Here is a 10229-nt window from a genome sequence, read left to right on the forward strand (position 1 = left end):
GGACCTGGCTGTAGATAAATTTCTTGGTGTATTTGGGATGTGTAGTGGGGTTCACTCACCACTGGGGCACCTCCTAATGGCTGTGTCTAGGGCAGGGGTCGGCAACCTTTCAGAAGTGGTGTGCCGAGTCTTCGTTTATTCACTCTAATTTAAGGTTTCATGTGCCAGTAATACATTTTAATGTTTTTAGAAGGTCTCTTTCTATAAAGTCTATAATATAGAACTAAACTATTGTGATATGTAAAGTAAATAAGGTTTTTAAAATGTTTAAGAAACTTCATTTAAAATTAAATTAAAATGCAGAGCCCCCCGGACCGGTGGCCAGGACCTGGGCAGTGTGAGTGCCACTGAAAATCAGCTCGCGTGCCGCCTTTGGCATGCGTGCCATAGGTTGCCTACCCCTGGTCTAGGGTATCAGCTCTCATCCAGTCTGGCGCCCTCTTCTGGCGCATTCGCTTCCTGTGACTGAAAGCACCCCTGTATTCAGACCCTACTCATTATTGTAATAATCTTTGTGCAAAATATGCCTAGTGAGATATCCTTTAAAACTAATAACACACTGATCATTAATATTCTTTTGTAATGTATGTATGAAATGCATATTAAACTAAAATTATGACTATAATGGGGAGTGGGTAAACTGGTTTATCAAAGACAAAGGACAAGTTGGTGCCTCTAGCCACATGTCATCAAAGTTGATTGGCAATCACCTGTCAAGTGGCCATTCTTTGGCAATGAAGCGGGGCAGAAACAGGTTGATCTGCATTTTAGCAAACAACAGCCTGGAACCTCTTTCACCATGGGACTCCATGTCTCCTTCCTCACAACTAGAATTAACTTTATCTGGGGATAACCCTCAGGAAAATGCATTTCAAAGGGTGACTGGATTATAAAAGTGAGGGGCAAAAACACCCCAATTCATCTCTCTTTCATCTTGCTGCTCTTTCACTGGGCTGCTTCCTACTTCATCTCCCACAGGGTTTCTTCTCCAGGACTTCTGAGTAAATCCTTCTCTCAGGGCCAGGATCCCAGGATATCTCTCTGTCCCTAGGGTTTCCTCCTTTTGCCTCTCTAAACCCAGAGAGTGACTACCAGCTTTTACACTTCAACCTGTTTCTGCCCCCAACTTCCTGGCTGTATACCTTAGCCAGTTTCTTCCCCCACTGGGTTTGATCAGCCATGAGTCTCAACCAGGTGTGGCCTATAAGGTTAATTGGCCTTGTCTGTGCCACCTTAGGGCATGTCTACGCTTACAAAGTTACTGGTTTTTGAGTATTATGATTCCTGATGTCAGATTTGTGTCCATTAATTCTTTTGCGTAGAGACTGTCTGGTTTGGCCAATGTACATGGCAGAGGGGCATTGCTGGCACATGATGGCATATATCACATTGGTAGATGTGCAGGTGAACGAGCCCCTGATGGTATGGCTGATGTGATTAAGTCCTATCATGATGTCACTTGAATAGATATGTGGACAGAGTTGGCATCGGGCTTTGTTACAAGGATAGGTTCCTGGGTCAGTGTTTTTGTTCAGTGATGTTTGATTGCTGGTGAGTATTTGCTTTAGGTTGGGGGGTTGTCTGTAAGCGAGGACAGGTCTGTCTCCCAAGATCTGTGAGAGTGAGTGATCATCTTTCAGGATAGGTTGTAGATCTTTGATGATGCGCTGGAGAGGTTTTAGTTGGGGGCTGAAGGTGACAGCTAGTGGTGGTCTGTTATTTTCTTTGTTGGGCCTGTCTTGTAGGAGGTGACTTCTGGGTACTCGTCTGGCTCTGTCAATCTGTTTTTTCACTTCAGCAGGTGGGTATTGTAGTTTTAAGAATGCTTGATAGAGATCTTGTAGGTGCTTGTCTCTGTCTGAGGGATTGGAGCAAATGCGGTTATATCTTAGAGCTTGGCTGTAGACAATGGATCGTGTGGTGTGTCCTGGATGGAAGCTGGAGGCATGTAGGTAAGTGTAGTGGTCAGTAGGTTTCTGGTATAGGGTGGTATTTATGTGACCATCGCTTATTAGCACAGTAGTGTCCAGGAAATGGACCGCTTGTGTGGATTGATCTAGGCTGAGGTTGATGGTGGGATGGAAATTATTGAAATCATGGTGGAATTCCTCAAGGGCTTCTTTTCCATGGGTCCAGATGATGAAGATGTCATCAATGTAGTGCAAGTAGAGTAGGGGCGTTAGGGAATGAGAGCTAAGGAAGCGTTGTTCTAAGTCAGCCATAAAAATGTTGGCATACTGTGGGGCCATGCGGGTACCCATAGCAGTGCCGCTGACTTGAAGGTATATATTGTCCCCAAATGTGAAATAGTTGTGGGTGAGGACAAAGTCACAAAGTTCAGCCACCAGGTTAGCTGTGACATTATCGGGGATACTGTTCCTGATAGCTTGTAGTCCATCTTTGTGTGGAATATTGGTGTAGAGGGCTTCTACGTCCATAGTGGCCAGGATGGTGTTTTCTGGAAGATCACCGATGGATTGTAGTTTCCTCAGGAAGTCAGTGGTGTCTCAAAGATAGCTGGGAGTGCTGGTAGCGAAGGGCCTGAGGAGAGAGTCCACATAACCAGACAAGCCTGATGTTAGGGTACCAATGCCTGAGATGATGGGGCATCCAGGATTTCCAGGTTTATGGATCTTGGATAGCAAATAGAATACCCCTGGTTGGGGTTCTAGGCATGTGTCTTTACAGATTTGTTCCTGTGCTTTGTCAGGGAGTTTTTTTAGCAGATGGTGTAGTTTCTTTAGGTAATCCTCAGTGGGATCAGAGGATAATGGCCTGTAGAATGTGGTGTTGGAGAGCTGTCTAGCAGCCTCTTGGTCATATTCCAATTTATTCATGATGACGACAGCACCTCCTTTGTCAGCCTTTTTGATTATGATGTCAGAGTTGTTTCTGAGGCTGTAGATGGCGTTGTGTTCAGCATGGCTGAGGTTATGGGGCAAGTGATGTTGCTTTTCCTGACATCAGGAATCATAATACTCAAAAACCAGTGGGAGAACACTTTAACCTGTCTGGTCATTCAATGACAGACCTGCGGGTCGCTATCTTACAACAGAAAAACTTCAAAAACAGACTCCAAGGAGAGACTGCTGAGCTGGAATTGATATGCAAACTAGATACAATCAACTTAGGATTGAATAAGGACTGGGAATGGCTGAGCCATTACAAACATTGAATCTATCTCCCCTTGTAAGTATTCTCACACTTCTTATCAAACTGTCTGTACTGGGCTATCTTGATTATCACTTCAAAAGTTTTTTTTCACTTACTTAATTGGCCTCTCAGAGTTGGTAAGACAACTCCCACCTGTTCATGCTCTCTGTATGTGTGTATATATATCTCCTCAATATATGTTCCATTCTATGCATCCGAAGAAGTGGGCTGTAGCCCACGAAAGCTTATGCTCTAATAAATTTGTTAGTCTCAAAGGTGCCACAAGTACTCCTGTTCTTTTTGCGGATACAGACTAACATGGCTGCTACTCTGAAACCTATTAGTCACTTACTGTCAAGAGGCTGTCAATAGCTTTCCAGAGATCTATAAAAGAACACTAGGGCCCTGATCCTGTTAGCTCAGATCTGCCTAAGCTTCGTCAGGGGAACGGTTCACCCTGATATTGGACATCGGACTTTAAGCTATGGAACTAATTCTGAAAGAATCTTTGCAACTCTAAAGCTCACTGCCTCTACTATGAAGCCAACCTAAGAATTTTATTCATGTCGGTATGTATAATGATCTTTTAACCAATACTCTCTCTTTTCTTTTTATAAATCTCAGTTTAGTTAATAAGAATTGGCTGTATTTGGGTAAGATCTGAAATATTCATTGACCTGGTGGTTAAATAGAACTTTATATATGATTAACAAGATTTTCAGTGATCCCCATCATATTGACTTGGCTGCCTGGGTGGGAGCCTAAGGCTGGATTGCTTTAAGGGAACAGTGTTTTGCGCTTCTGGGTAACCAGTAAGGTATTGTAGAAGCTGTTTTGTTGCTGGCTTGGTGAGTCTAATTATTAGAATAACCACCAGTTTGGGGGATTGTCTGTCCATTAATTGCAGTCATAGGCGCCGACCTCTAATGGCACCAGTAGGTGCTCAACCCCCGTCTACCCCCAGCCCCACCTCGACTCCACCCTCTTGGAGTTGTTTGGTGAAGTATTTGATTATATCCTTAAATTCCTGAGTGAATTGTGGTGAGGCGGCGGCTCTGAGTGTGGTGTCAGAGGGTTGTCGGTTGGCCTCACCGATGTAGTCATCATGGTGATACCAGCCAGCTCTGTGTTTTTGGGGAACCAGGCCACAGTATCTAGCCTGTCTGACTCATGAAAGACACCCCCCAACCCCCCGTCTCTGCTTGAACCAAAACCGATCAGAGAAAAGGCTTGCAGAGAGTAGCGAAGGGCGTTGAGAGACACAACTAGACCCCTCCTGACAAGGGTGACAAGATTAAGACATCTCCATTAATATACAGAATGCAGAACAGAGACAACTCCCCTAGCCTCATCTGCATGAAAGATGGGACAGGGAGACATCTCCATTAGCATACAGAATGGAGAACAGAGAACCACACTGAACTCTGGGACCAGAAAAGTAGGGAAGCACTGCATCACGGGGGATCTCTGTTCCAGATGTTAATGAACCTACTCCTGCACACACCCAGCTCAGCAGTTATCAGACCAATTCTAGTACTGAATCCTTGATTGATATCCAAAATACTGAAGCAGCTTAATTGCATTGCGAGCTCCCTGGAAGAAAACACCACCCATAGCCAAGAGTGATCAGCTCCTATTGTCTAGCCTAAAGAAAACCCTTGAGTCATCAGTTTACCCATAAACAAATCTAGGGGCAGGTCTTCACTACAGGGGGGGGTTGATTTAAGATACGCAAATTCAGCTACGCGAATAGCGTAGCTGAATTCGACGTATCGGAGCTGACTTACCCCGCTGTGAGGATGGCGGCAAAATCGACTTCTGCGGCTCCCCGTCGACAGCGCTTACTCCCACCTCCGCTGGTGGAGTAAGCGCGTCGATTCGGGGATCGATTGTCGTGTCCCGATGAGACGCAATAATTCGATCCCCGAGAGATCGATTTCTACCCGCCGATTCAGGCGGGTAGTGTAGACCTAGCCTAGTGTTCTCCCTTGAACCATTGTTGTTTCTCTACAAAAACCCCTACCTATGTTCAAGTAAGTGTTCTGATGCATGGACCCAAACTCCGCATCAGTTCCACTGGGACTCCATCTCCTGACTGATCGTGCTGGGGGCTCTGCCTGTCTCCAGCACTCAGGACCCTGAGCTACCAGCATTACCTGGGAACCCCGAACAATTCAAGCCTCCTGGAGTGGAACCCCGACCAGGTCAAACCTCTTTTTCTCTTTCTGTTTTCCTTTCCACCTCAGGTATTAACCTTTAATACTTTAACTGTTGTATTGGTTTAGGCTCTCCTTGTGTAGTTATCACTATTATCCAATAAATAACTTTTATGGTTAAGCTGGTTGCTTCTCTCTCTGAACTTTACTCTTTTGTGTTTTTAGTTTCCCCATTTACTCTGCAGCAACGCTTCTCTTACCTAAGCTAAAGATCCCTGTAGTGCCCAAAAATACTGTGGGGTTTGCTCATCAAGTGGGTTACTACTAGAACAACTGTGATGTGAAAGTGGGGATAGGGATGTGCTGAACCTGTGGCATATAAGGGTGGCAATTGAAAGTGCTGCTTGGCCCAGCCTATTGAGACCAGGGACATATAAGGGGGTCAGCCTGATAGTGCTGATTGACCGGTCCGCTCAGACTTGCTCTGTTAATGTATGTGTGAGTGTGAGTGTGTTCATCTGATTCTGGGGCTGGAGGAACCCAGCCCTAGGGAACCTAGGTCCTGCAGGATAGCTCCATTGAGAGGGGACTTGCATAAGGGAGAAGTAGAGCTCCATATGAAAACGCACGTGACACAAGCAGTACATTGATAGAATTACAGACACCCCCCCCAAAAAAAGAGTAACTCTAATAAATGAGCATACCCCAACGTAACAGGCAAATCTGGTAATAATGGTTGAGAATTATGATGGTATCTCTTTTGTCCGCTAGTTTGATCACTATCTGGTGGTTGGATTTCATGGATTGTACAGCTGTCCCCTCAGAAGTGGAGAGATTGTGGTGGATGGCAGAGATGACTCGTACCTACCGATGGCGGGGGGGAGGCAGAGTGCGGGCAGCAGCTTTAGCAGATGTTCCTGAGCATACTCAGTGCATGTGAGCATGCTCAGTACAAGCCAAGCAGCAGCTTGTGGGAGGGGGGACAGCACTCCACGTGCCTTCCAGCCATGCATCATCTCTGGTGGATGGGATGTTTCTTAAGGATTTCATAGTCAATTTTTTTCCTGAAGCAATCAATGTAACAATCAAGTGTGTGGTTTCATCCACTGTGGGGTGTCCAGTCAGAAGATTCTTTTTTACTTGTGACTGCCAGTGGGACATGGTAGTTATGGGTGGTGTCGTTGTTGTGAAATAATTATTTGAGGCAGAGTCCGCAAAAGAATTCTTCTAATTCTCCATATGTTGGTATGGTATCAGGTTCTGTGGTGGCGCAGAAGTTCACTTCCTTGAAGAGTACAGATAATTCTGTGCCAGTTAGGGGTACTCTTGATAAATTGAGGATGCTGAGATCTTGTGTCCATGTGGTGGGCCCTAGTGCGATGGTTTATCCTGGAGGTGAAGTTCTGTGCATTGTGGAGGAGTTGAGTTGTTCCACTTGTTTTTGTGTTGGATGGCTCTCATCAGGTTTTTCTGATATTTATTTTTCATTTCTTGCATAATATCCAGGTAGGTTTCCTAATTATTATTATTTTTTCCAGTGTGTGAGAGCGTGTGATAATTTCTTGTTTGAGGTGATCCCTTCTGGAGTATGTGAGGTGCACAAGATGGTGCCTCCGTTTTTCTGAAGTCCTTTTGCAGAGCTGTTCAGCATATCTGGAGTTGTATATAGTGGTTAGAGAATTATAGATGGTGAGTCCTCTGGGGATGATGTTTTGTTTCTTGCATTTGCTCAGCAAGTAGATGTTGCTGTTAAGTTTTGCTTCTTTTTCCTTCATGTTGTTGGGTTTTTGTTTCAGACAGCAACATTTGATATCTCCCATTGTTGTTTGCAGTGTTGTTGTAGCTGTTTTGGTCCCAGGTCATTAGAAAGACAAGGTGGATGAGGCATTATCTTTTATTGGACCAACTTCTGTTGGTGAGAGACAAGCTTTCGAGCTACACAGAGTTCTTCTTCAGGTCTGGGAAAGGCACTCAGAGTGTCACAGCTAAATACAAGGTGAAAAATAGTTTAGCATAAGTAGTTAACACGTATTGTAAGGGATCATTCAAAGTGAAGTGGCCTTTAAACGCCCCTGCAGTCATAGGTCATTTACCTTGTTTAACCTTGTGCAGATGGAAGTCATTGTACTACGTAATGTATAGTTTTAATCAGTGATGAGCTCCCAAAATCCTAAGAACCGGTTCCCTACCAGGTCCTCAGCAACACTTCAGCGGCGGAGGGGGGAGGTCTTCACTCACTCCGGGTTTTCGGCGGCAGGTACTTTATGCGGAGCGAGTGAAGACACCCCCCCCCCCCGCCGAAGTGCCGCCCAAGATCCGGTAGGAAACTGTGTGGTGAGTACAAGCCCCACGTGCCTGTCTCCCGCCCCGACCCCAGCCCACCACTGGTTTTAATAATTAATCCCATAATATGATGATTGATGGTAGTAGCTTAGCAAGCATAGCTGAGTGTTTTCTAGTATAGCATTTCCTATGTTCTTGTGATTTAGTAATTCACGTTTTTATTTCAAATTTTTTGTTCTTTTTATTTTTCCTATCGCACAAGTTTATTCCTTATCAGATAACTTCAAGGCTGTCTGATTTCCTAGGTTGCCATCAAAACATCTTACATTTCCTTTGATCCAACAAAGAGCCGCTCTCCCCAGGACTGTAGGCTTGTGTACAATGGAAAGTTTTACCAATAATACAGTGTAGTAACACCATTAAATCCCCCATGTGGATATTCTTATTCCATTATAACTGTGGCTTTTTTCAGTTTAGTTTAAGCCCCTTCCAAAGCAAAATAAGTTAAACAGGAAAAAAGGGTGTCTTTACACCAGAATCACGGTATCAACATGAGGAGTGATACCAGTATAACTACATCAGTTTTAAACTCACCTGTATAACTTCCCTGTGCTAACAAGCTATTAGTGTTTAGTGGGTAAAACTTAATTCCCAAATATTCACTAAGGGCCGTAAGGACTATCTTATTTGAAATTCCTCCCAAAGGAAATTCCTACTGTAATTTTTACTGAACATATATAAATAGATAGATATAGATATAAATTTAGTTACCTGGACATACAAATCATTGATATCAATGGGAATATTTGCCTGCATAAAGTTAAGCACTTGTTTAATATTTTTCTGGATAAAGGCCATAGTTTGCAGCTTATTCTGCTGCCCCTCATATCCTCCTGGTCCATTCTGTCCTGGTCCAGCCAGGGGACCTCCAAACCCCCAGCTGAGACCCATCCACCCAGAGTGTAAACTTCTCTTTCCCCAGCAGTCCAGCCCAGCTCAGCAGAGCCCAGGTAGGACTACCCTGTAGGGACCAATCCAGCCAGGAGTAACATCTGAGCCACACAGCCCCCACCAATTTAGCCAGGGGTATTACCCACCCCATCCCACCCCAGCAGGACTGTCACCCACACTGTCAGAGTGTCACTCACACTGCCCTGGCTGGGGATCAATCAAACCAGGAGGAGAGTGACCAGGCCACACAGCCCCAGCCAGGCCCTGGTCCAACTGAGAGAGGCACACACTCTGCCCCAACTGAGCCTGATTCAAACTGGGGTGACACCTACTCTGGCCTAGTCAGATCCACTGGCTTGGCACCAAAACAGCCCCAGTGAGCTCTAAATTATAAGGGTGGCATCAACACAGCTCCAGTCAGCTGTGATGAAATAAGGGATAGCACATGACTGAATTAAGTTTCACCAGAGCCCCGTAAGGTGAGTCTATTATCACCCCTGTGATGGGATACCCCCGGGGTGCAGCTTGGGGTTGTGCAACCACTGTGCCCCCTTAACTCTCTCCAGCCTGGGCTGTCTCTCACAGCACCTTGCTAGTGACCAGCACCAACTGCCCCCTTCCCCCCCACCCAGGTGCTCCTATCACTCAGCACAAAAGCATGTGGAGCCCCACACCCAGCTATATTGCATGAATGCTCCCAGAGCCACTCATGAATCACACAGCGAAAGGCACCAGAGCCAAATCCCCCCAGCTCCCAGCACTATACCTCAGGAATATACCCTCTTGCACTGCTCAAGATGGGCAGTGCAGATTTATTAATTGGTTCACCACTTCAACAATGGAAAGTGGATATACACCAGCCTTTGTGAAACCTGAGCAGATTTGCGCCAAACTTCAGACAAACTCACTGGTAAAGATAAACAATTAAACAAATGTATTGACTATAAAAGGTAGATTTTAAGTGATATTATGTGATAGGCGAAAAGTCAGAGTTAGTTACCAAAAGAAATAAAATATAAGCATATGGTCTAAACTCTCAACCCTATTAGACTGGGCAACATCTAGATTAAGCAGTTTTTGTCACCCCACTGGATATTACAGTCCTTAATATACAGGTTTGTTCCTTAAACCTGGGCCAATCTCCTCTGTTGGAATCTTGTCTTCATCTCAGTGTCTTATGCCTTGCAGCATAGGTGGGGGCAGGAGAAGGGCCAAGCCTAGGCCCCGTGTTCATTTTTATACCCTCAGTCCATGTGCTTGTAGAACACAAGTCCAGGCATGTCTGGGGGTATGGCTGAGTCTCCTGGAAAGGTTGAGCAATCCTCTGGTGTGGCCTCATGCAGGTGAGTCATTGAATTGTAGCTCCCTTGCTGGACAATTCCTGTTGATTCACACCCCACCCAGGCGTTGGTTACTTTCCTTGCTGTTGCGTCTGGGGAGCTAATATCTGGCTGATTCCCCAATTTACAGCATGTTTTAGTGACAACCATACATCACAATTTTCATAACTTCAGATGCATTAATGGTACACATATATGGATAGAGAAATGACTTTCAGCAGATCATAACCTTTTCCCTGATACCTTATAATAAGATCACGAGTATATGAAAATGAGGAATATGGGGGTTCCAGGACACTCCCCCCAGATATAGAATGTCACAATCCCCATTTACAGATAGGGAAAC

Source organism: Chrysemys picta, chromosome 1 (assembly GCF_011386835.1).
Source record: "Chrysemys picta bellii isolate R12L10 chromosome 1, ASM1138683v2, whole genome shotgun sequence".
Lineage (NCBI taxonomy): Eukaryota > Metazoa > Chordata > Testudines > Emydidae > Chrysemys > Chrysemys picta.